Here is a 26,433-nt window from a genome sequence, read left to right on the forward strand (position 1 = left end):
AATGAGTTGTTAATAGGTAATAGTTAGTAGTAGATAAAACAAGGAAATCAAACACTAGCAAAATTTGTCCCGTTCTCCAAACGCTAATCGCGTATGTCAAATAGGGCCAAATTTTTTACTTTTTGATTTCCTTGTTTTATCTACTACTATAAATTCTCTCTATATTCACTTCTTTTGTATTTAAAATCTATCATTTCTTGTCTCACTTAGTGCAAACCACTAGTACAGCGTTAAGCTGGTAATTAATCGTTATCAGACGGATAGTTCGGGTTCTATCCCCACCCACTCCTGTGGACGTATCCCAGATACTAGTGTAGCTAGAGAGACCGGGTAACAAGCAGGTAAACAAATTTGCGAAAAAAAAATTGAACAGAAAAGAAAACTTGAACAAAAATTGAAAGAAGTATTAAAATAATAAAATTTTCAAATATCCTCCAACCAATATTTAATCAATCTAAAACTAAAACTTTCTGTCTCACTTGGCGTAGTGGTTAAATCATCGAATCTAGTTAAGTTGCTTTAGCAAACGGAAGGTTTGGGGTTTCTTCCTCACTGACTCCAGTGAACGTCCCCCGACTCTGATGAAATACTATAAAACTAAGTGAGATAAAAAAAATCAAAATCACAGTTCTTAAAAAGGATGATCAGTGAAACTGCTTCGCAGATCCCTGCTGTGAGACTGTATATGGGACACACTGTGGTGGGTATACAGTCAAAAATTACTGAGATCGGTGGAAACACAGTGATTAGTATTTTTCAGTGTCTTCTTGAATATTATACTTATAAAAATGCTCCCTGAATTGATTTCTAAGATGTCCATATCTGTATCTATGAAGATAAATACATAGTCTACATTTCCTTTTTGTAAATCTATATAATGATATATGTTTATAAACATTTTACATACTACATACTAGATATTGATCAGGATCAGAATAATGATATCCCAAATGTTCTATATAATCTTTAACCTTAACCATATTTTCACATACATAACCAGAATATTCTAATTCTTTACAATTATTACAACATTCTTTCCAAGGTTTATTCATACACTTATCGCATTTCATTTTCATTTTTCGAAAAATTATTTTTTGATTATTTCCCTAAAAAATACATATTGTCTCAATCAACTAATACTAATGTCATTAAATTCTGCGATGTCTGTAATCTATCCTTTGAATCAAAGAAGGGTTTATACAGGCATCAATCATACGATCTCAAACATAAGGAACTATTGGAGAGATGTTTGAGTCTGAAGAAGAAGAAATCTCGGAGAGGGTGTATAATCCGGATGAAGATGATTATATTATTAAAACTAGGGATATTAATATTACTGAAACTAAGACTAAAACTAAACCTAAAACCGAAAACAACGTCTACTCTGAAATTAAGTATGAATTAAAGAATGTCATGAAGAATTTAGGAATAAAATAGCTCTAACTTCTCACTCATATAGTCATAATCGCATGTATCTAGAAAACACAGAAGATTTTGATATAAACTCCAGTCAGAACATGAGAGAGTTTTATATTACTGATAAAGGGGGGAATTACCTGGAAGATATAGATGAAGCAACTAATTACTCTTTAGAAGAAATTAAAAACTGTTACCAGTTTCGTGGAGTTAAGAGTTTTAAATATAAGATCACGGTCGAGTGTGATTATAAGAAGAGAACCAAAGAAGAAAGTAAGATTAAAAAATATTCTTCTTTAGCGACTATATTAAAAATAAAGCAATATATGAAAATGGAGACTTCAAACGATGGCTAGATTTCAAAAAGGAAACATATGAATGTTATGGTTATGATTTCAAGTTTCTTGGAATAAGAAGTATTCAGTTAAACATTGAACCAACTAAAGCATCTATTGGTAGTTATATAGATATACCAGTTGATCTAAAAAACTCTAAATCGATATTAAATATACGAAAATATAAATAGAACTGCTTGCAACTAACTATCACCGTATGGTTACATCCAGTCAGAGTTATTGCAACTCGAGAAAGTAAATATGCAGATAAACTAATTGAAACAAGACGACAACATGAAAATGATTTTGCTTATATAATAAGAATAAAGAAAATGTATAATATTAATATTTGGGTATACACACCTTGTGGTGGGGGCAAACTAGAACTGTTTAAATAAGTGGATGATTTTAATAAAGATAGAGAAGATGTAGGAATACTAGTTTGGAGTAATGGACTTAAAGAACACTGTGCCCTAAAAAAATATAGAAATCCTGTTAGATCGCCCAAATAAATATAGCATTAAATATTATTTTTGTGATAGGTGTACCTATTGGTTTAACTCACAAATTAAATATGATAAACACGAATGCAACAACTCATTCAAACCAGAGATTGTTTCTCCCAAGACAAAAAATATTACTTTGATAAATGAACACAAACGTCACAATATTTAAAAAAATTATAACTGCCGATATAGAATGTTCCATTGTTGAAGTCTCAACTAATGATTTAAAATATGTAATAGCTGAACATATTCCAATAGCTGTGGGTTACACCTGGCAGGGTAATTTCAAATACTACTTCGGTCTAGGCTGCATCAAAAGATTTGCTAGAGATCTATTAGAAATAGAAACTGAGAATAATTTCCAACATAATGAAAAGATGATATTCACAGAAGAAGATAAATTATATCATGAAACTAATAACACTTCATATCTGCAGCAAAACATGTACTAATAAAGTAAGAGATCATTGTCATGAAACTGGAAAATATAGAGGACCGGCATGTAAAATATGTAATCTAAGATACAAACAACAAAACTTCATTCCAGTAATATTCCATAATGGCTCTGGCTATGACTTCAACCTACCATACTATGAAATCTTCAAACAAAATGATTATAAAAGAAAAGTAGATAACATACCACTAGCTGCTGGTAAGTCTAAGAGGCTTAGCAGTGGTTGTCTCAGATTCTTAGATAGTTATAACTTCTTAGCTATGCCTCTAGATCAAATGGCAAAGATATATGGATGTAAAACTAAAACATTATGTCCATATGAATACTTTTGGTTTGGATTCAAACCAATTGGGCACCACCACGAAGTCTTATGGTAGTTCCACTACCAAGGGTAGCAAAGCTACCTACCAAGAAGTTATAGGTAATCTAAAAATAGATGACTTCAAATCCTCTCTACATAATAAATTACCAACACAAGAAGAAGTAAATAACTTTAATAATGAAAACAGTAATAAAACTGGTAAATATCAAACTATAGAGTATCTACAGAATGATGTGGAAATAATAGACTACTGCATGAATGAATATGTTAAACTAAGCATGAAAGAATTTGAGCTCAACCCTCTTCATTACGAGAGTATCCCGGGTTTTATTTTTGATTGTTGGTTAATGTTAAGTGGTGTTACATTAGATACATTGCAAGATAAACAAATGCTAGATGATTTTGTTGGAGCAAAGAGAGGTGGTATATGTGGAATAATGGGTGATAGATATGTTAACGACAGTGTTGGTAAGTCCATGGCGAAGCATGACCGGAGGTCTATCTGGTACATAGACGCAAATAACCTATATGGTTATGCAATGATGCAAAAATTACCTTATGAGGACTTCCAATTTACTGCTACTACTCTCGATGCAATATTGTATGCTTCAGATGATAGTGATCATGGTTACTATATAGTTTGTGATATTGATTATACTAAGGAATGTAAGGTGAGAACAGAACAGTTAGCACTAATGCCTAATAAGAGAAAGATAAATGATAATGAATTAGGTTACAGAGAAAGAGATGGAGGCAAGGCAAGATCAGAGAAACTAATCTTAGACCAAAACAACAAAACAGAATATATGGTTCATTATAGGATGTTAAAGTTCTATGTTAAGATGGGAGTAAAAGTAACAAAAATACATAGAATAATTAAATTTAAACAAGATTATATTGTAGAGATTATATACAAAACAATACAAATAAAAGAGCAACAGCTAAAACTGAAGCAGAAAAGGATGTAAGGAAATTAATGAATAACTCCCTATATGGAAGAATATGCATGAATCCTCCACATTTCTTTCAAAGCAAGTTCTTGAAGAAAAGATAATGAAAAGTGTAAGTAAACCAACATTTAAGAACATAACTAGATATAGAGATTAAAGCCAAATAGAATATGTAAAAAAAGAATATAGTTCACCTGTATATGTAAGAGTAACAATACTCCAACATAGCAAATTACATATGTTTGATTTATTCTCAAATATTCTACAACCATCCCTCAAAGATCTAACACTTCACTATATGGATACGGACAGTTTCGTATTAAGTTATAGTGAAGGTAAAGATAGTGATAAGCATACGTACTTAAGTAATCTAGACATACCTATGGAAACTAATAATAAAGTCCCTGGAAAATTTAAGCACGAGCTAGGGAGTAGGATTATTGAGGGATTTATAGTCTTAACACCTAAGACTTATAGTTTTAAAGATAGCCCTAAGAATACTAAAGAAAAAGGAATAAAGAAGCATAATAATGCTAAACATGAAGAGTATTATGATGCATTAAATAATAATACACAGAGAACAGTAGATGAATGCAGAATACAAAAAGATGGTGATAACATGACAACAACAAAAACAAGTTTGATTAGTTCAAATATATTTGATGATAAAAGTTTTTATGTAAACAATATAAAAAGTTATCCACATGAAAAGGAACTATATTTATTTATAAGGGATCTAGTAAAAAATATCTGCAAAGCAGGTTCCCTGATTGATACTACTCCAATAGAGCTATTATTAAAATTAGGGTTAGATGTAAGTAAAGAATCATTAGAATCGTTCATAAATAATATTAAAGAATTAACCATCAATGATGATAGAAAGTTAATCCTTCCCGCTATTAGATTATATAATGATCAGTGAACAGACTTGAATTACCGAACAGGTTCCCGATTTATCATCTTAATAAAACTAGTTAATAATATTCTATAACCACCTATTAATAAAATGACCAATTGCATCTCCTGGTTTAGTAGTTAGTACATCATAGATCATTATCCCTCCCAAAGTTATTTCCAAATCACTATTTCCTCTAGTTAATTTGATTGTGTTATATTCTATAAATTTTATTATTTTATTGGTTTCCCCTTCATCTATATATTTAGAACAACTTGAAATTATTAATTCATCATGCCAGGGATCCCTAGTATGGTCGAAAAACTCTTCCATAGCCCGATATTGTTTTCCACAAGCTAAACATTATTTAAACTCAGAGTGGTTTTCATCAGGAGAATTTTCATTGTCCATTTTCCTATTATAATTATAATTTTTCATTATATAAAAAAATGACTATGCTAGAAAAACTTAAAGAATTAAATAATCTAGAAAAACAAAACAGAAGAAATAGATTAGAAGATAAATTAAAACAACAAGAACATTATGGTGAAATAGAAGAGTTATTTGATCCTTAACTAAAACACTAAATGCAAACAATGAACACAATCTAGCAGTAAGTGAACAGACATTAAGGGCAATAGATTGGCAAAATCAAGAGTTAGATAAACAAACTAAGATGATCCATCAAGCTGGCTCCCAGTTTAATGAAGCATCGGTGAAGTACAATGACAAAGCTGTAGAGAAAGCTCGAGATAAACCAGGAATCTTTGTAGATAAAGAAACAGCTCAAAATATTAATTTATTGTCAGTTCAATCTAACCCTCAATTAAAGTTAAAGTTCGGAAATTTAGATATCGGTGAATTTGAAATGAACGGTGTTAAACTAATTTACCAAGAAAATAAATGCATTTAAAGTTAAGGATAATATATATGAATTTTCAGATGTGTTTATTCTTACTAACCCAAATATAAAATATGGTGAAATCGAGGAAGATGAAACAAAATTAAAAGGTTTTTATTTGATATTGGATATGATTTAGGAAAAGGGGATACGAAAAGTGCTAGATATAGAGCAATAAAACGTATAATAGGGGTAAAAGATTATGTATATGTTAGGGGATTAAATAGCAAAGCCAATCAACAAAGGGGCTCTGCCCTTGGTTCCCCAAGTTGCCACCACTACGTGGACCCAAATATTTTAGTAGAAAGATTAGAATTATTAATACTAGAAACAAAAGCTGGTCATGATGGATTATATGATGAAATGCTAGATATATCTAAGCAACTATTATCTATGAATTTTATTAATCAAGAGCAACTAGATAATTTTGTTTTTAACTATGGTAAATAAATAATGATGGATAAACAACAACAACAACAACAACAACAACTATTAGCTAAAGAAGTATTCAGTCCTCAAATAACAAAGTTTAGAAGAAAAAGAATAATACCATTATATAAAGATGAAACATGGTCAGCTGATTTAATTGATAAATCATCTCTAAGTAAATACAATAATAATTATAAGTTTATATTGACAGTTATAGATATATTCACAAAATATGCATGGGCTATTCCATTAAAGATTAAATCTGGTTTATCTATAACTAGTGGTTTTAAAATATTATTAAGTGAAAGTAGAAAACCAGAAAAGTTATGGGTAGATAGAGGTAGCGAGTTTTAAAATAAAACATTTAAGTTTTTACTTACAGAATATGAAACAAAACTATGTTCTACTTATAGTGATTTAAAGGCTGTGTTTATAGAGAGATTCAATAGAACATTATTACACATAATAAATAAACCTATGTTCATCAATGGCGATAGTAATTGGGTGTATATATTAAATGATGCTGTTGTAACATTCATAACATTCATTCAACAATTAATATGACACCAGTTGACGCCTCTAAGAATCCTGATAAAGTTAAATACACTTTTAGTTTTAAGAATATTAAACCTAAACTTAAAGTTCGTGATTATGTTAGAACTGCAGATGAACGTAATATCTTCTCTAAAGGTTACACTTCTAATTGGAATAGAGAGTTGTTTTAAATTAATGCAGTTCTAAAAACACAACCAGCAACATATAAAATAGAAGATATTAAAGGAGAGATAATAGAAGGTAAATACTGTGAACAGTAACTATTAAAATCCGAGTTTGACCTTGAATCTAATAACAAAAATTTAGAATCACTAAATATACTTCTTAATATAAAGAATGACAAGAAATAGGTTTAACCAAGCGAAACATCATATGGGGAATGGAAACAACTTAACACTAAGTAAGGCTCGTGGTTTATTCTTAGAAGATAATGATAATATTAATTTGAAGGATACCTATAAAATTACAAATGTTCATCCTCCAAAAGATGAAAAACATGTTGTTAATGAGGAGTATTGTGACCATAATTTATTATCCTCTTCTAATAAATTAGACATTTTAAGTAGAAACATAACTGAGCTAAGGAAATGTGAATTTGATAAAGTCACAACTAAAACATTACAACTAAATGAAACACAAGTTAACGATGAACTTATTAATGAGTTTATTAAATCAGCGAATGAAGTCACAAATACTGTTAAGTTTTGAAATAAAGTTGCTGCTGATGCTATCTCTAATTATAATCAATTAAAACAAGAATTTGATAATAATAAGTTTAATCAGAATATCACTTACATACAAATAGATGAGATATAAAATTCTTTTATAGATGAATAAAAAGAGAGTAGTACAATATATAATTGCTAAACTTTTACAAAGTAAGTTACTTGATAATAAAGAGCAAGAAAAACTAGAGAAGCATTATGGTTTTCAACAAGAAGATATAACGAAATAAATAGAAAGAATTTTAACTAATTAAAATAACCAAAATTATGACCAATCCAACAGCACCGAGTAAGAGATTATTATATCCCAGCTTGTCAACCGTTAATGAACAATACATAAACGAAAAGTTCAAGCTAATAATAAATTTAACAACAATATTAACATTATAAAAGATATCAGAAATTATTATGAAACTGAAACTAAAAACTATAATAACAAGTTAAGTAGATATAAGAATTATATTAACGTACCTGAGATAACAGAAATAGTATTATCATCTATAGCAAAAACGGCAACAACAACATCAGTTGCATTAACATGTATAGGATTACCTTATTTTATACCAACAGCTTTTGCTACGGCAACTGTTTGTGGATCAATATCAAAAGCAATTAATAATATAATAAGAAATAAAATTATAAAGTATTCACAAATGTATATTTTAAGTAAACAGTTTAGCGACAAGTTTAATAGACTATATACTAAATCAATGAATGATAATAAAATAGATAATGATGAGTATAATGAATTAGTTAAGGTATATGAGGATTATAAGAGGAACAAGAAAAACAATCTGAGTGTTTTTTAAACTAAAGTTGTCATTGTTTAGTTATAATAATGTATTTAGTAATAATAATATTAGTATTAATATTTATCGATAACCATAAACATAATATAAGTATAATCATAATCATAAAAATAAATATAAACATAATCATAAACATAATATAATCATAATCATAATCAAATAATTATCTGTTCTTAGTTTAAGTATAACCCTCTTCCTTTTTGTACTACCTTTATACCTTCACCAGTAGTTGCAAACTTAATTAAAGCAAGTGTGGCTGATAAAGCAGCTCTAGGGTTTCTAGATGCAGCTGCACTTCCTATTTTACTTGCTATTTCTTTTGCTCTAACTGGATTATTAGCAACTTTCTTTCCAAAGTTAACCGTAGCCCTACCAACACTTTTAAAGAAATCTTTCAATCCCTCAGCTTCTATTATTGCATCAGATACTGTCATTGATTTATTCCTTCTACATATAACACAATTACCCTTTAACATTTTAGTACCTTTTGAAGTAATAAAACCTCTTATGTTATTAGTACCACTATAATGCCTGCCACCAACACAATATGAATTGATTTTTAACTTATTTAAAAGACTCATTTCTATATATAAAAAAAATGGAAGTTAAAAAGTATAATCCTTTTGTTGTTAATACTAAGCCTACGGGTTCCACCCGCAAGCGAAGCTCGAATCCTAAGGCTAAGCCTAAGCCTAAGACTAAACTTGAAGCTAGAGGTCTGTCTCTAGAGAACAAAAAGAAACTAGATACTATTTATGCTTGATTAAGTTTGATTAAGATCATGACTGGATATAAGTATAAGTATAAGTATAAGTATAAGTATAAGTATAAGTATAAGTATAAGTATAAGTATAAGTATAAGTATAAATATAAGTATAAGAATAAGTATAAGTATAAGTATAAGTATAAGTATAAGTATAAGTATAAGTATAAGTATAAGTATAAGTATAAGTATAAGTATAAGTATAAGTATAAGTATAAGTATAAGTATAAGTATAAGTATAAGTATAAGTATAAGTATAAGTATAAGTATAAGTATAAGTATAAGTATAAGTATAAGTATAAGTATAAGTATAAGTATAAGTATAAGTATAAGTATAAGTATAAGCATAAGTATAAGTATAAGTATAAGTATAAGTATAAGTATAAGTATAAGTATAAGTATAAGTATAAGTATAAGTATAAGTATAAGTATAAGTATAAGTATAAGTATAAGTATAAGTATAAGTATAATTATAAGTATAAGTATAAGTATAAGTATAAGTATAAGTATAAGTATAAGTATAAGTATAAGTATAAGTATAAGTATAAGTATAAGTATAAGTATAAGTATAAGTATAAGTATAAGTATAAGTATAAGTATAAGTATAAGTATAAGTATAAGTATAAGTATAAGTATAAGTATAAGTATAAGTATACTTTAACTATACAATTAGATATAACTAAGATATAATATCAACCATCTTATTATCATCACTGTTCACATTAATAACCATTCTAGTTAATACTAATGCATGATAAATAACATCTGCAACTGCAGCACTAAAATTAAAATTCAGCTGTATTGGTTGTGGACCTATATGATCACTTTGATATCTAGTATCGAATACATATATTCTTTAATTATTTTTGAATGTTCAATGATTTATATATGGTTTTATATTATGAGGTTATCCACTATAATCTTTATTAAAATTAACAATCTCTTTAAAAGCCTCATTATAAATATTGGTACCATAATTCATATTCATTCTATCCTCAGGATAACAATAACATTCAGTAACATTCATCATATGAAATGTACTTGCATCATGAGTTTGTTCATTAACATTATTATTTTCAAAACCAACTATTTTATATTGTGGTCTTTCCACACCACTTTCCATACCAAGATCAAACAAGAAGTTAGTAGCATTGGGCTCATTCTTATAAAATGTCTTTCCTTCATAATAACTAAAGTCTAGATTATTCTTTTTACTTAAACCCTTTTGCACAATAATTCTGTTATCATTACTTGGATCAATACTAGGCACACACCATGATATATCTCTAATTTCTATATTACAATCATTAGCAACTCCGCCAGGATTAGCATTAACTCTATATAGAGCTCTATCATTATTATTCCTTTTTAATATTAGTTTAAATACTAAACCATATATAATCTTTTCTAGATCATTTACGAAACCAAATAGTTCACTCATCTTAATCATCATATACATTTGACCTCTCTGTGCAGCAACATGATCACCTTTATGTTGACTATCTCTATTGCCTTGATTTCTAACAAAACCACTCTCATATTCATCGTCAAAACTAGTTAATAACTTATACATCAATAGATTAGGATGAAAATGATCTATATATTCAATAGTCCGACCACCACTATTTTCAACCTTAATTGAACTAAAAAATGCCATCATACCATAATTAACTAATCTGATATTAGCATCATTACCAAATACCACCAGCATCATCTGATACAACAAACTCTAACTCTCGATATGAATCGTGCAAATTTAAGTGATTCTCTTCTCTATTAAGTATGATATTAATATTAGTATTTATTGTATTCATTGTTGCCAGATTATTTGGTTTATATTTTATAATCTTACTTTTGTGTATATCATTATTATAATCATAAGTTGTATCCTAATTAAAATCCATTTTTATTAGATAAAAAATGACTGACAATTTAATTCTATATGAACTACAAAATATGCATGAAACTTTAACTAAAACTAAAGAAGAGCACACACTTAACTTCAGAATGATAAGGTCAACAGAAAAGTTCAACTTTAGTGAACCTATACTTAATACAACAAAATTAGGTTTAATTAGATTATCAGTCTATAACATAGTGTTTAATGTAAATAGAAGTAATAATCAATTTTTATATGCTAGTACAGTTATAGATAGCGAAGCAACTTTTATGGAAAATCGAACTCTAATTCTAGTTCTAATTCCAACACCAATTCTATCAATAGTTCTAACATTACATCAGTTCTTAATTATAATTATAAAGGAATCCCATTATTATATTCAACTATTACACCAGGAGCATATGAGTTAACTGACATAGCAGAATTAAAAAAAGAAGAAACTGATGGTAATAAACCTGATAAAAATACAAAGAAAACTAGAATGGAAATCAAACAAGGAGCACTTAGCTTTGATGTAGAAAACTCAATAGCCTCATTACTAGGATTTAGGAAAGTAGTTTATAGAAAAGGTATATATACATCTCAGAAAATTGTTGATATTATGGGTTTTAGTACTGTTAACGTGATCCATTGTAGGGTGATATCTGGTGTTAAGGATAATGGGAATAACACAGATATACTATATACTTTTACTTTAACAGAACCACCAGGTTACTTGATAAATATTATACCAACTAATATCTTGTATCAAAATGTAACTAAAGATAGAATAGAATATATAGAATTTCATATTAAAGATGAGCATGGAAGACCTATAGACTTTAATGGTGCTGTATTAAGTTTTACTTTGCATCTAGTGCAACTAGCTGGTCGAAGACCCATCTGATTTAGACTTAGACTTAAACTTATACTTATACTTAGACTTACACTTAAACTAAACTGCAAAACTCTCCGATCCCAATTAATTCTTAGTTTACCATTAACATTTTTATTTTTAGTTATATCAATGACAATATAATTATAAGGCTCTTTCCATACCATATTACATATAATAGCAAAATCTTTATAATTAAGTTCAATATTATTAAAGAAATTGTGATATATCGATGCTAGGGCTTTACCTCTCTGTTGAAATAAGATAAATAGATTACAGTTCTCTCTAACACTCTGCCTATCCAGAGAGAACAGGTTTTGATTAAGATATATCATATTGAAATAATTATGTCTACCTCTACCAAAGTATTCATTAATAACTGGTTCTTTGGCTCTAACATCATCGAATATCATTGGTTTCTTTAAGTCTTTGGGTAGTTTATCAGATGGTAAATCTTTTATATCTTTAATAAATTCTATAATTGCTTTTTGGGTTTATTCTTTCTAATCCATTGTATAGATCACCAGTAGGTCCAATGATGTATAGCTTATCAAAATATATACTAGCTAGAATTAGTTTTTTTATTAAGAACGTCTTACCACATTCACTAGGACCAGATATTATACATCTAAAGTTATCTGGGAATTCAGCTTCAGGAATTATATCATCATCATTTAGCCATGATTGTAGATCTTCATTTATGTTTATAGAGATAGTGTTAGTAGGACATTCTTTTTTGATGGGTTTACCCTTTGATGGGGCTTCGTCCATGCATCGCTATAGGACTTCGTCCATCTATGAACCGGTTCCACCGATGTTTCACAATGTTTTCCATCCAATAGATATATAAAATTATCATTATCATTATCATTATCATTATTATTATCATTAACATTATCATTGTCATTATCATTATTATTATCATTATCATTATCATTATCATTATCATTATCATTATCATTATCATTATCATTATCATTATCATTAACATTATCATTATCATTATCATTATCATTATCATTATCATTATCATTATCATTATCATTATCATTATCATTATCATTATCATTATCATTAGCATTATCATTATCATTATCATTATCATTAACATTAACATTATCAATATCTTTATCCTTAATATTATCATTATCATTAACATGATTAGCAAAACTACTTCGCAGATCATTAACGTTATCATTATCATTAACATTATCATTAGCCTTATCATTATCTTTAACAATATTTTTGTCATTATCATTATCAATGACATTTTCATTAACATTATCAATAACATTATCAATAAAATTAACATAATTAACATAAAATTAACATTCCTGGATATTTACACTGAATAACTAGAATATTCAAAGCACTTTTAATTCTAAATCCTCTATCAATAAGATAGATCATGTATAAACAATAAGCCCCACAATAAGATTCATCATATTGTTGTATTCTCCCATTAGAACCTAAATCAACATATTCTTCTAAAAATAATGGTGGGGTCTCAACACCAAAATTATCAAAGTAATACACAGGACCACCTTCTCTTCTATAACTAAAACCCAATGTGTACCTTCAGTTGGATGTAGATTTACAATAATGTTGAAGTTTTTTTTCAATATTATTATCTGGAGTTTGATCTCTCATTACTATTTCAATTGGTGTTAGACTTATATCTTTTCCTATATCTTTTTTTCTGATATCACTCATAGCAATGTTATCAATATTAAATACATTATTGAATTCCTCAAAGTTAGGATAAGCATTTTTATATAAAAATTATTAATGTTTAACTATAAGTCTAATTATAAGTCTAATTACAAGTCTAATTATAAGTCTAATTATATGTCTCATTAAAAATCTAATTATAAGTCTAAATCAAGTCTATGTTTAATATATTAAATTGGAGACAGGTAGCACAGTTATAATTTTTTATCATAATTGTAATTTGTTTTATAATATATGATTCAATACAGAGTAAATACACAAAACTAGAAGAAAGCTTTGGTGGATTTATGAATAGGAGTCTAGTTAGATTTGAATATGAAAAGTCACCATTACATACTATTTTTTATGGTGAAACTGGCACATGGAAAACATATTTTATTACACAATACTTAAAATTATGCTGAGTCCAAAACCAAGACCAAAACCAAAACCGGGACCAAAACCAAAACCAAGACCAAAACCAAAACCAAGACCAAAACCAAAACCAACACCAAGCTAAAAAATATAGTTATAATGTGTAAAGATGACAGAGACTGGATAGATCTTGAGTCTATTAAGTTTTATACTGGGTTTATTAAAGGTGATATAAATATAACCACAAAAAATAAAATGCACAAATTTCAAAATTGTGTAATAGTACTTAATGATATGGGTGATAGGTTAAATAAGGATATAGCTTATTATTTTACTGAAGGTAGACCTTATAATATTCAAATGATTGTAATGTGTCATAAACCAGCTCAAATAATTAATACAGCAAGAATGAGTTGTGATACTATTTATTTAACAACTTATAATGGACCTGATCTATTTAAAAACTTTAATGAGATATATAAATGTGAACATGACTTAAGTAAAATAATTAGTGAGTTAAAAAGTTACCATTATAATCGTACAGATGGAATGTCAGATGAACTTCGTTATGGTATAATTAAATATAATAAGAAGGAAAATACTTTTATTATTATTAATAGTAATAGAACAATGATATATGATTCAAGAGTTGGTTTTTTGATTGAAAGATGAATTAGAAAGAGAAGATATAAATAAACTTATAGCATATATGAAACCACTCATGATAAATGCAACAGATTGAAATATCATAAATCATGATAATTATCAGTTTTGTTTTAATAAACTTCTTACTTTAAATAATTTTAAAATTCAGAATGATGTCTTAACAAAAGAGATGGTTAAAGCAAAGGGTTTTAGAATAGTATCAACTATTTCTGGAATTATAGGTACATGTTTTATGATATATAATTTCATGAGTCCTGATACAACAAAAAAAAACTGCTGGATATGTAACAATGGGAGCAAGCAATATGTTGAATTGGGCAAACACTTTGGTTAACGTTGGATATGGAGAAGATCTACAAAGTATGTTGGAGAGCTCCTTGACAAATGATCTACAAGAAGAATATATAGAACAGGGGAGCTCCTTCGTAGATCAGGGAAGCTCCTTCGTAGATCAGTGTAGCTGTGAATTCATCAATGAAGAGATGGGAATTTTGAATGGAAAGGGAGGAAAGTTTTTACCCAGATTATATGGAAATAATGAAGAATTTAGAGAAAAGATTATAAATTTTGTTAGAGATAAAAAGAATTAGACCTTGAAATGATTTTAGATAAGAGATGTAAAACTAATACACTCAATACGTTAGGAAATAAATATTTAGCAGAGTGTATCACATATAAAGATAATACTAGAAATTTAATTGAAATCATGGCTAAACATTACCCCGCCAAATGATTAGCTAAATATTATAGTTTACCCTATTATAAATGCATTTAAAATGTTTAGAGTGTAACTATAAATATGGAAACATTGCTGTTTTAAAATATCATTATGAATCATGTCATTAAGATATAACTGATAAAGGTATGTGTGGTAATATAATACTAAGTGGTATTTGTGCTAATAATTTTTCTCGATGGAGTTGTTCTTTAAAAAATGAATCTAGTTCTATTTCTAGCTCTAGTTCTGGTTATGGTTCTAGCTCTAGTTCTAGCTATAGTTCTGGTTCTGGTTCTGGTTCTAGTTCTGATTCTAGTTCTGCTTCTAGTTCTATTCATGACTCTAACTCTAACTCAGACCCTAACCCTAACCCCAATCCTAACCTTAACTCTAAACCTAACCCTAACCCCAATCCTAACCTTAACTCTAACCTTAACCCTAACCCTAACCTTAACCTTAAACCTAACCCAGAAGTCTTTATAAGAAGTTGTAATCAATGCAATTATATAAAACTACTAACTGATTTTGATGAGAGTAAGTATACATGTGGACGTTGTAGTTTAACTAAAGTTAATTGTCTATATTGTCCTCCTGTTGTGAGATATGATGGGATACGGGCTCATGTAAAGAAACAACATACAGATGTAGATTACCTAGAGAATTTATTAGAAAATTGAGTGAGAAAACAATTAACCCTAGAACAACAGATGGATCAACAAAAGATCCTATTATTACATTAAATGGAGAAATTTGCTCGTGTAAATATTTTAATTTTGTATCATTTCTTATTAATAATGGGTTAAATATAGAAAAAGTAAAAGAAAATATAAATTTATTCAAAAGTATAGATAATTTGAAATAAAAGTATAAAAAATTTAAAAAAATATCAAAAAAGAGGGAATCACTCTTTAAGAGCGAAAAAGAGCGATCTTTCTACTGGGGGATCACTCCGAATAAGAGTGAATCGCTCTTAAAGAGTGAAATATAAATTTTGCTTTAATTTTTAGGTTTTTTTGTTTTATTTTTTAATTTTAATTGATTTCTGATTGATTTTGATCGAATATAGAGAGAATGTATAGTAGTAGATAAAACAAGGAAATCCAAAAGTAGTAAAATTTGGCCCTATTCGACATACGCGATTAGCGTTTGGATAACGGGACAAATTTTGCTAGTGTTTGATTTCCTTGTTTTATCTACTACTGTAGTTAGTAGTTAGTAGTTAGTAGTTTGTAGTTAGTAGTTAGTAGATAGTAGATAGTAGTTCTTAGTTAGTAGTTATTAGTTACTAGTTGTCAGTTAGTAGATAGCGGTTAGTAGTTAGTAGTTAGCAGTTGGTAGTTAGTAGTTAGCAGGTAGTAGTTATTGGTTAGTAATAAGTAGTTAATAGTTACTAGTTAGCAGTTATTAGTTATAAGTTTTTTTTAGTAGTTTGCAGTAAGTAGCTACTAGTCAGTAATTAGTAGTTAATAGTTAGTAAATAGTAGGTAAAAGTTAGTAGTCAGTAGTTAGTAGTTAGTAAGTAGTTAGTAGTTCGTTAGTTAGTAAGTAGTAGTTATAAGTTCGCAGTTAGTAGTAAGTACTCAGTAGTGAGCAGTTAAAAATTAGCAGTTAGTAGTTAGTTTTTAGTATTTAGTAGTTAGTAGTGAGTAGTTACTAGTTAGTAGTCAGTAGTTAATAGCTAGTAGCTAGTATTTAGTAGTTATTAGTTACTAGTAAGTAGTTAGTATTTAGTAGTTAGTAGTAAGTACTCAGTAGTTAGTAGTTAATAGTTACTAGTTAGTAGTTATTAGTTATTAATTGGTTTTTAGTATTTCGTAGTGAGTAGTTACCTGTTAGTAGTTAATAGTTAATAGTTAGTAGTTAGTAGTTAAAAATTAGTAGTTAGTAAATTGTAAGCAGCTTGTCGTTAGTTGTTAATATTTAGCAGTTAGTAGTTAGAAGTTGGTAGTTAGTAGTTAGTTGTTAGTAGTTAGTAGTTAGTAGTTAGTAGATAGTAGTCAATATGTAGTTAGTGGTTATCAGTTAGTATTGAGTAGTTAGTATGCGTAGATAGTAGTTTTTAGTTAGTAGTTATTAGCTAGTAGTTATTAGATAGGTGGTAGGAGTTTGTAGATAGGAGTTAGTTTTTAGGAGATTTTACATAGTAGTTAAAAGTTGGTTGTTAGTAGTCAGTAGTTAAAAGAAGTAGTTAGTAGTTATTTGTTAGTTGTTAGTAATTATTAGTTAGTAGTTAGCAGTTAGTAGTTGGTAGTTGGTAGTTAGTAGTTATTACTTAGCAATTAGTAGTTCGTAGTTAGTAGTTAGTAGTCAGTAGGTAGTTTTTAGTAACTAGTAGTTAGTTGCTAGTAGTTAATAGTTACTAGTCAGAAGTTATTAGTTATTATTTGGTTTTTAGTAGTTATTAGTGAGTAGTTAATGGTTAGTAGGTAGTAGTTACCCGTTATTAATTAGCAGTTAGTAGTTAGAAGTTAGTAGATAGTAGTTATAGTTAAGTGGTAGTAGTTCGTAGCTAGCAGTTAGTAGTTAGTAGATAGTAGTTATTAGTTAATATTACTAGTTAGTAGTTATTAGTTATTAGTTGGTTTTTAGTAGTTAGTAGTGAGTAGTCAGTAGTCAGCAGTTAGTAGTTAGTAGTTAGTAAGTAGTAGTTAATATTACTATTTAGTAGTTATTAGTTGTTAGTTGGTTTTTAGTAGTTAGTAGTGAGTAGTTAGTAGTCAGCAGTTAGTAGTTAGTAGTTAGTAGTTATTAGTTATTAGTTGGTTTTTAGGAGTTAGTAGTTAGTAAAAGGTAGCTAGTAGTTAGTAGATTGTGATTAGTAGTTAGTAGTCAGCAGTTAGTAGTCAGTAGATAGTAGTTTGTAGTTAATATAACTAGTTAGTAGTTATTAGTCATTAGTTGGTTTTTAGTAGTTAGTAGTGAGTAGTTACTAGTCAGCAGTTAGTAGTGAGTAGCTACCAGTTAGTAGTTAATAGTTAATAGATAGTAGTTAGTAGGTAGCAGTTAGTAGTTAGTAGTTAGAAGTTAAAAATTAGTAGTTAGTAAGTTGTTAGCATCTAGTCGTTAGTTTTTAGTATTTAGCGGTTAGTAGTTAGTAGTTAGTAGTCAGTAGGTAGTTTTTAGTAACTAGTAGTTAGTTGCTAGTAGTTAATAGTTACTAGTCAGAAGTTATTAGTTATTAGTTGGTTTTTAGTAGTTTTTTAGTGAGTAGTTAATGGTTAGTAGGCAGTAGTTACCCGTTATTAATTAGCAGTTAGTAGTTAGAAGTTAGTAGATAGTAGTTATAGTTAAGTGGTAGTAGTTCGTAGCTAGCAGTTAGTAGTTAGTAGATAGTAGTTATTAGTTAATATTACTAGTTAGTAGTTATTAGTTATTAGTTGGTTTTTAGTAGTTAGTAGTGAGTAGTCAGTAGTCAGCAGTTAGTAGTTAGTAGTTAGTAGTTAGTAGTTAATATTACTATTTAGTAGTTATTAGTTGTTAGTTGGTTTTTAGTAGTTAGTAGTGAGTAGTTAGTAGTCAGCAGTTAGTAGTTAGTAGTTAGTAGTTATTAGTTATTAGTTGGTTTTTAGGAGTTAGTAGTTAGTAAAAGGTAGCTAGTAGTTAGTAGATTGTGATTAGTAGTTAGTAGTCAGCAGTTAGTAGTCAGTAGATAGTAGTTTGCAGTTAATATAACTAGTTAGTAGTTATTAGTCATTAGTTGGTTTTTAGTAGTTAGTAGTGAGTAGTTACTAGTCAGCAGTTAGTAGTGAGTAGCTACCAGTTAGTAGTTAATAGTTAATAGATAGTAGTTAGTAGGTAGCAGTTAGTAGTTAGTAGTTAGAAGTTAAAAATTAGTAGTTAGTAAGTTGTTAGCATCTAGTCGTTAGTTTTTAGTATTTAGCGGTTAGTAGTTAGTAGTTAGTAGTCAGTAGGTAGTTTTTAGTAACTAGTAGTTAGTTGCTAGTAGTTAATAGTTACTAGTCAGAAGTTATTAGTTATTAGTTGGTTTTTAGTAGTTTTTTAGTGAGTAGTTAATGGTTAGTAGGCAGTAGTTACCCGTTATTAATTAGCAGTTAGTAGTTAGAAGTTAGTAGATAGTAGTTATAGTTAAGTGGTAGTAGTTCGTAGCTAGCAGTTAGTAGTTAGTAGATAGTAGTTATTAGTTAATATTACTAGTTATTAGTTATTAGTTATTAGTTGGTTTTTAGTAGTTAGTAGTGAGTAGTCAGTAGTCAGCAGTTAGTAGTTAGTAGTTAGTAGTTAGTAGTTAATATTACTATTTAGTAGTTATTAGTTGTTAGTTGGTTTTTAGTAGTTAGTAGTGAGTAGTTAGTAGTCAGCAGTTAGTAGTTAGTGGTTAGTAATTATTAGTTATTAGTTGATTTTTAGGAGTTAGTAGTTAGTAAAAGGTAGCTAGTAGTTAGTAGATTGTGTTTAGTAGTTAATAGTCAGCAGTTAGTAGTCAGTAGATAGTAGTTAGTAGTTAATATTACTAGTTAGTAGTTATTAGCCATTAGTTGGTTTTTAGTAGTTAGTAGTGAGTAGTTACTAGTCAGCAGTTAGTAGTGAGTAGCTACCAGTTAGTAGTTAATAGTTAATAGATAGTAGTTAGTAGGTAGCAGTTAGTAGTTAGTAGTTAGAAGTTAAAAATTAGTAGTTAGTAAGTTGTTAGCAGCTTGTCGTTAGTTGTTAGTATTTAGCGGTTAGTAGTTAGAAGTTAGTAGTTAGTAGTTATTAGTTAAGTGGTAGTAGTTCGTAGCTAGTAGTTAGTAGTTACTAGTTAGGAGTTAGTAGTTAGTAGATAGTAGTCAATATGTAGTTAGTGGTTATCAGTTAGTATTCAGTAGTTAGTAGATATTTGATAGTAGTTATTAGTTAGTAGTTATTAGTTAGTAGTTATTAGCTAGGTGGCAGTAGTTTGTAGTTAGGAGTTAGTTTTTAGTAGCTAGTAGATAGTAGTTAAAAGTTAGTTGTTAGTAGTCAGTAGTTAAAAGTAAGTAGTTATAATTATTTGTTAGTTGTTAGTAATGATTAGTTAGTAGTTAGTAGTTAGTAGTTAGTAGTTAGTAGTTATTAGTTAGTAGTTAGTAGTTAATGGTTAGTAGTTATAAGTTAGCAGTTAGTAGTGTGTACTTAGTAGTTGGTATTTAGTACTTAGTAATTAGTAGTTAGTAGTTAGTAGTTAGTATTTAGTAGTTAGTAGTTAGCTGTTAGTAGCTAATAGTTACTAGTTAGTAGTTATTAGTTATCAGTTGGTTTTTTTGTAGTTAGTAGTGAGTAGTTAATGGTTAGTAGGTAGTAGTTACCAGTTAGTAATTAGCAGTTAGCAGTTAGAAGTTAGTAGATAGTAGTTATTAGTTAAGTGAAAGTAGTTCGTAGTTAGCAGTTAGTAGTTGGTAGCTAGGAGTTAGTAGTTAGTAGATAGTAGCTAGTTGTTAGTAGATTGTGGTTAGTAGTTAGTAGTCAGCAGTTAGTAGTTAGTAGATAGTAGTTAGTAGTTAATAGTTACTAGTTAGTAGTTATTAGTTATTAGTTGGTTTTTAGCAGTTAGTAGTGAGTAGTTACTAGTCAGTAGTTAGTAGTTAATAGTTAGTAGTTACTAGTTAAAAGTTAGTAGATAGTAGATAGTAGTTATTAGTTGGTTGTTAGTAGTCAGTATTTAAAAGTAAGAAGTTAGTAGTTATTAGTTAGTTGTTAGTTGTTATTAATTAGCAGTTAGTAATAGTTATTAGTTAGTAGTTAGTAGTTAGTAACTATAAGTTAGCAGTTAGTAGTTAAAGGTTACTAGTAGTTATTAGTTATTTGTTGGTTTTTAGTGGTTAGTGCTGAGTAGCTACTAGTCAATAGTTATTAGTTAATATCTAGCAGTTAGTAGGTAGCAGTTAGTTGTTAGTAGTTAGCAAGTTGTTAGCGGCTTGTAGCTAATTGTTAGTATTTAGCAGTTAGTAGTTAGAAGTTAGTAGTCAGTACTTTTTAGTTAAGTGGTGGTAGTTCGTAGTTAATAGTTATTTGTTAGTAGTTAGGAGTTAGTAGTTAGTAGATAGAAGTTAGTAGTTAATAGTTAGTAGCTAGTGTTTAGTAGACTGTGGTTAGTAGTTAGTAGTCAGCAGCTACTAGATAGTAGATAGTAGTTAGCGGCTAATAGTTATTAGGTAGTTGTTAGTAGCAAGTTGTTGGTAGTTAGATGTTAGTAGTTAGTAATTAGTAATCAGTATGCAGCTAGTTAGTAGTTAGTAGATCGTAGATAGTAGTTATTAGTTAGTAGTTATTAGTTAGTTTTTAGTAGTTAGTGGATAGTAATTAGTAGTTAGTATTTAGCAGCTAGTTCTTAGTAGTTATTCGTTAGGTCTACTATTTTGTAGTTACTAATTAGTAGTTAGTAGTTAGGAGTTATTTATTAGTAGATATTAGATAGTAGTTATTAGTTAGTTGTTAGTAGTCATTAGTTAAAACTAAGTAGTTAGTAGTTATTAGTTGGTTGTTCGTAGTTATAAATTAGTAGTTAGTTATAGTTGGTAGTTAGTAGTTAGTAGGTAGTAGTTAGTAGTTATAAGGTAGCAGTTAGTAGTTGGTATTTAGAAGCAACTATTTAGTTTTTAGTAGTTAGTAGTTAGTAGTTAGTAGTTAGTATTTAGTAGTTAGTAGTTAGTAGTTAGTAGTTAGTTTTCAGTAGTTAGTAGTTAGTATTAAATAGTTAGTAGTTAGTAGTTATTAGTTATTAATTGGTTTTTAGTAGTTAGTAATGAGTAGTTACTAGTTAGTAGTTAAAAGTTAGTAGTTAGTAGTTTGAAGTTAGTAGTTAGTAGATAGTAGATAGTAGTTCTCAGTTAGTAGTTATTAGTTAGTTGGTAGTTAGTAGATAGTGGTTAGTAGTTAGTAGTTAGCAGATAGTAGTTAGTAGCTGGCAGGTAGTTGTTATTAGTTAGTAATTAGTAGTTAATGGTTACTAGTTAGTAGTTATTAGTTATTAGTTGGTTTTTAGTAGATAGTAGTGAGTAGCTACTAGTCAGTAATTAGAAATTAATAGTTAGTAGTTAGTAGGTACCAGTTAGTACTCAGTAGTTAGTAGTTAGTAGGTTGTTAGCAGATTGTAGTTAGTAGTTAGTAAGTAGTTAGTAGTTCGTTAGTTTGTAGTTAGTAGTTATAAATTAGCAGGTAGTTGTTAGTAGTAAGCGGTTAGAAGTTAGAAGTTAGTAGTTAGTAATTTGTATTTAGTAGTTAGTAGTTAGTAGTTACTGGTTAATATATGATTTGTTATTAGTTGGTATTTAGTAGTTAGTACTGAGTAGTTACTAGTCTGAGTTAGTAGTTAGTAGATAGTAGCTAGTTGTTAGTAGATTGTGGTTAGTAGTTAGTAGTCAGCAGTTAGTAGTTAGTAGATAGTAGTTAGTAGTTAATAGTTACTAGTTAGTAGTTATTAGTTATTAGTTGGTTTTTAGCAGTTAGTAGTGAGTAGTTACTAGTCAGTAGTTAGTAGTTAATAGTTAGTAGTTACTAGTTAAAAGTTAGTAGATAGTAGATAGTAGTTATTAGTTGGTTGTTAGTAGTCAGTATTTAAAAGTAAGAAGTTAGTAGTTATTAGTTAGTTGTTAGTTGTTATTAATTAGCAGTTAGTAATAGTTATTAGTTAGTAGTTAGTAGTTAGTAACTATAAGTTAGCAGTTAGTAGTTAAAGGTTACTAGTAGTTATTAGTTATTTGTTGGTTTTTAGTGGTTAGTGCTGAGTAGCTACTAGTCAATAGTTATTAGTTAATATCTAGTAGTTAGAAGGTACCAGTTAGCAGTTAGTAGGTAGCAGTTAGTTGTTAGTAGTTAGCAAGTTGTTAGCGGCTTGTAGCTAATTGTTAGTATTTAGCAGTTAGTAGTTAGAAGTTAGTAGTCAGTACTTTTTAGTTAAGTGGTGGTAGTTCGTAGTTAATAGTTATTTGTTAGTAGTTAGGAGTTAGTAGTTAGTAGATAGAAGTTAGTAGTTAATAGTTAGTAGCTAGTGTTTAGTAGACTGTGGTTAGTAGTTAGTAGTCAGCAGCTACTAGATAGTAGATAGTAGTTAGCGGCTAATAGTTATTAGGTAGTTGTTAGTAGCAAGTTGTTGGTAGTTAGATGTTAGTAGTTAGTAATTAGTAATCAGTATGCAGCTAGTTAGTAGTTAGTAGATCGTAGATAGTAGTTATTAGTTAGTAGTTATTAGTTAGTTTTTAGTAATTAGTGGATAGTAATTAGTAGTTAGTATTTAGCAGCTAGTACTTAGTAGTTATTCGTTAGGTCTACTATTTTGTAGTTACTAATTAGTAGTTAGTAGTTAGGAGTTAGTAGTTAGTAGATATTAGATAGTAGTTATTAGTTAGTTGTTAGTAGTCATTAGTTAAAACTAAGTAGTTAGTAGTTATTAGTTGGTTGTTCGTAGTTATAAATTAGTAGTTAGTTATAGTTGGTAGTTAGTAGTTAGTAGGTAGTAGTTAGTAGTTATAAGGTAGCAGTTAGTAGTTGGTAGTTAGAAGCAACTATTTAGTTTTTAGTAGTTAGTAGTTAGTAGTTAGTAGTTAGTATTTAGTAGTTAGTAGTTAGTAGTTAGTAGTTAGTTTTCAGTAGTTAGTAGTTAGTATTAAATAGTTAGTAGTTAGTAGTTATTAGTTATTAATTGGTTTTTAGTAGTTAGTAATGAGTAGTTACTAGTTAGTAGTTAAAAGTTAGTAGTTAGTAGTTTGAAGTTAGTAGTTAGTAGATAGTAGATAGTAGTTCTCAGTTGGTAGTTATTAGTTAGTTGGTAGTTAGTAGATAGTGGTTAGTAGTTAGTAGTTAGCAGATAGTAGTTAGTAGCTGGCAGGTAGTTGTTATTAGTTAGTAATTAGTAGTTAATGGTTACTAGTTAGTAGTTATTAGTTATTAGTTGGTTTTTAGTAGATAGTAGTGAGTAGCTACTAGTCAGTAATTAGAAATTAATAGTTAGTAGTTAGTAGGTACCAGTTAGTACTCAGTAGTTAGTAGTTAGTAAGTTTTTAGCAGATTGTAGTTAGTAATTAGTAAGTAGTTAGTGGTTCGTTAGTTTGTAGTTAGTAGTTATAAATTAGCAGGTAGTTGTTAGTAGTAAGCGGTTAGAAGTTAGCAGTTAGTAGTTAGTAATTTGTATTTAGTAGTTAGTAGTTAGTAGTTACTGGTTAATATATGATTTGTTATTAGTTGGTATTTAGTAGTTAGTAGTGAGTAGTTACTAGTCTGAAGTTAGTAGTTAATAGCTAGTAGTTAGTAGTTAGTAGTTATTAGCTACTAGTAAGTAGTTAGTAGTTTGTAATTTGCTCGCAGCTTGTAACTAAATGTTAGAATTAGCAGTTAGTAGTTAGAAGTTAGTAATAAGAAGTTATTATTTAGGTGGTAATACTTAGTATTCAGTAGATAAAAGTTAGGAGTTAGTAGTTAGTAGATAGTAGATAGTAATTAGTTGTTAGTAGTTAGTAGTTAGTAGTTATTAGTTGGTTGTTAGTAGTTAGTAGTTAGTAGTTAGCAGTTAGTATTTATTGTTTAGTAGTTAGTAGTTTGTTGTTTGTAGTTAGTAGCTACTAGTTAGTAGTTATTAGTTGTTAGTTGGTATTTAGTAGTTAGTAGTGAGCAGTTACTAGTTAGTAGTTAGTAGTTGTTAGTCAGTAGTTCGTAGTCAGTAGTTAAAACTAAGTAGTTAGTAGTTATTAGTTAGTTGTTCGTAGTTATTAGTTTTTAGTTAGTAATAGTTAGTATTTAGTAGGTAGTAGTTAGTAGTTATAAGTTAGCAGTTAGTAGTTGGTAGTTAGAAGTAACTGTTTAGTAGTTAGTAGTTAGTAGTTAGTAATTAGTAGTTAGTAATTAGTAGTTAGTAGTTAATAGTTAGTAGTTTGAAGTTAGTAGTTAGTAGATAGTAGATAGTAGTTCTTAGTTAGAAGTTATTAGTTAGTAGTTGGTAGTTTGTAGACAGTGGTTAGTAGTTAGTAGTTAGCAGTTAGTAGTTAATTGTTAGCAGGTAGTAGTTATTAGTTAGTAATACGTAGTTAATAGTTACTAGTTAGTAGTTATAGTTATTAGTTGATGTAGTAGTAGTTAGTAGTGAGTAGCTACTAGTCAGTAATTAGTATATTATAGTTAGTAGTTAGTAAGTACCAGTAAGTAGTCATTAGTTAGTAGTTAATAAGTTGTTAGCAGCTTGTAGTTAGTAGTTAGTAAGTAGTTAGTAGTTCATTAGTTTGTAGTTAGTAGTGATAAGTTAGCAGTTGGTAGTTAGTAGTTAGCGGTTAGAAGTTAGTAGTTAGTAGTTAGTGGTTAGAAGTTAGTAGTTAGTAGTTAGTAGTTACTGGTTAAGATTTGATTTGTTATTAGTTGGTACTTAGTAGTTAGTAGTGAGTAGTTAAATGTCCGAAATTAGTAGTTAATAGCTAGTAGATATTAGTTAGTAGTTATTAGTTACTAGTAAGTAGTTAGTATTTAGTACTTAGTAGTAGATAGTAGTTTGTAAGTTGTTAGCGGCTTGTAACTAAATGTTAGTAATGAGCAGTTAGTAGTTAGAAGTTAGTAATTAGAAGTTATTATTTAGGTGGTATTACTTCGTACTTAGTATTCAGTAGATAGTAGATAGTAATTAGTTGTTAGTAGCTAGTAGTTAGTAGTTAGTAGTTATTAGTTAGTTGTTAGTAGTTAGTAGTTAGAAGTTAGTAGTTAGTATTTATTATTTAGTAGTTAGTAGTTTGTTGTTAGTAGTTAGTAGCTACTAGTTAGTAGTTATTAATTGTTAGTTGGTATTTAATAGTTAGTAGTGAGCAGTTACTAGTTAGTAGTTAGTAGTTAGTAGTTGTTAGTCAGTAGTTCGTAGTCAGTAGTTAGTTGTCAGAAAGTTGTTAACAACTTGTAATTAGTTGTTTGTAATTAGCAGTTATTATTTAGAAGTTAGTAGTTAGTAGTTATTAGTTAAGTGGTAGAAGTCCGTAGTTAGTAGTTAGTAAGTAGGAGTTACTAGATAGTAGGCAATAGATAGTTGTTATTAGTTAATAGCTAGTTTTTAGCAGATTATAGGATTGTGGTTAGTAGTTAGTATTCAGAAGTTAGTAGTTGATAGCTGGCAGGATGTAGGTATTAGTTAGTAGTAAGTAGTTAGTCGTTTGTAGTTATTAGTTAGTTGTTAGTATTTAGTAG

This window comes from Convolutriloba macropyga, chromosome 12, assembly GCF_964194025.1.
Source record: "Convolutriloba macropyga chromosome 12, txConMacr16.3, whole genome shotgun sequence".
Classification (NCBI taxonomy): Eukaryota; Metazoa; Xenacoelomorpha; order Acoela; family Convolutidae; genus Convolutriloba; species Convolutriloba macropyga.